Source organism: Spermophilus citellus (genome assembly GCF_964194105.1).
Source record: "Spermophilus citellus genome assembly, chromosome: 16".
Lineage (NCBI taxonomy): Eukaryota > Metazoa > Chordata > Mammalia > Rodentia > Sciuridae > Spermophilus > Spermophilus citellus.
In genome coordinates, this window is record NC_138196.1 from 56,751,880 (window position 1) to 56,754,053 (window position 2,174).

The following is a 2,174-nucleotide window of genomic DNA, read 5'->3' on the forward strand; positions in this document are numbered from 1 at the left end:
CTTATAGTACTAATTCCATATTCTCATTGCCCTCAAAAAGCACTTACCTGGATCGTTGCCTAGTGAGGTTATCCAAATATGAATTTCTAGAGGATCTTGTCCATAGGAAGTGTAGCCTGAACTCTGTTTCACAGTTTTTCATCTATTTTCATCGAAAGGGAAGGGGAGTACTGTGAACAAAACAAAACAAAACTGTGTAGATCTCTTGAAATACAGGCATATCCATTCTTATATAGTAGAGTAAAATAACAATATCTCTTGATAGTCAGGATTCAACAACCTAATAAGAATAATAACCCCATCTTCTCCTGTGGATTTACTGTAATGAAGAACGGGGATAGGTAGCAGTGTGAATTTCAGTTCGATGAAATAATTTTGTGTCTACTTGGGGAAGCATTGATTTGAAATTAAGATACCTAGTCCAGAAGACTACAAGTGATCATGGGAAGTATAAATTTTATAAATGAATGGATAAATAGAAATAATGGCTCTTCTTTTGACTCACAAGTCTATGGATCCTACTTCCAGAAGAAATTTGGATTTTGAATTTACCTGGAAAGATATTACCATATTACTATAGCTTGATTAGGTTAGCACCTGTATGATACTGTGTCTGTTCCATAATAAACCAACCAACCAACCATTGTACCAAGCCAGCTGTTTTGAAATTGTGGAGAATATAAGATCACTGAATATCTTTCACCCATTGTCATGTAGCATGTTCTGTGAAATATGTTTCTCTTTTCAGAAGTCAAACTTTGTTAAATACCTTAGCAATAGATACAGTATTATGTAATGAAAAGGTAGGTGAGGAAATATGGTATCCAAAGTAAGTACTTCCTCTTGTTAAGAAAAAAGGACAGTCTCTTTTATAACAGAAATGGTCCATTATAATTCTGCCTTAGGTGATTGAATTCCTTCGATGAATTAATGTCATATAGGGAGCTCAGGGGTATTTCTCACTTTGACAGAATGGGCATTCATTGGTGGCTATACCCTGATGTGCCTTTGTGAATGGAATCTCATGTTTTGAACCCATGCATACATCCATCTTTGCTGCTGTGTCTACTTTGTTCTTGATCCCTTTGGGCTATGATGAGAGTCAAAGAATGTGTCACCCTATCTATACCCTTGATTATTAAAATATTCTTCTGCCAAAGTCATCTTTTAGTAAATACTACATGGGGGGCACAGATATCTTTACATCTGTATCCAAAGATATAAATTTAGTTCTTTTTAATCCCCAATTTCCAGCCAATTTTTTTTTCATGTGTACTTTTGGGTGGTGTCTGTTTACCATGCAGAAACATCTGCAAACCAAGCATGAATTATGTGTGGGTCAAGAGAGAAAAGTTAATGTAGCAGTAACAAGGGCCATAGGACATTGTTTACTATCTTGTGTCATCAGGAGCCCCTGATGTCTAAACTCCCATTTTAAACTACATTTTATGCACATTTATTCTGTATGTCCATCTGTGTTTACTGGAAAACATTTACTTGCTTAAATATTCTATCTCAAGTGCAATCTTCTCCCATAGTCAGGAAAATAATCTCTACTAAGACTCAGTAAAGCACCAAATGATATTTCGCAAATGGAGAATACTTATACATAGAGAATAGCATGGCATTTCTCCAATACCCTAAATCAGAACAGGTTGGACCAAAAGCTCTAAACTGGGCCCCTATCCCCCACTAACATTTTAAATGCTAGCAAATCTGATGAGTCATATGGTCCAAGGGGTAAAGCAACTTGCTTGGGAGCCTAGATATATTTCAGAGTTTTTTCTAAGTTCCACTTAATATTGGCATCCTTTTAGGTAACCAATAAGTGGGTAAGAGTATCACAGTTAAATTAAAGACAAAAATGTCTGGTGATATTCTTTGGATAATGGAGGCAACATATAACCTATTTAAGTGTGCTATTAGGAAGGACCAGATGCAACTTACCCTTCACTTTGGACGGGCTTTCTCAATATATCCCAGACCAATGGAACCTTGGACACTTCAGTGAGGTAGCAGGCCCCAGAATTCTTGGCCTGCAAAAGTCTTGCAAATGTATCTAGAATAGTTGCTCCTACTTGTTCATCATGTGAAATCAGTGTAATGTCATAAATCTAATAGACTGGTGGGCTGAATTTTGGAAGAGGAATTCAACACAGATCCCCACAGATTAA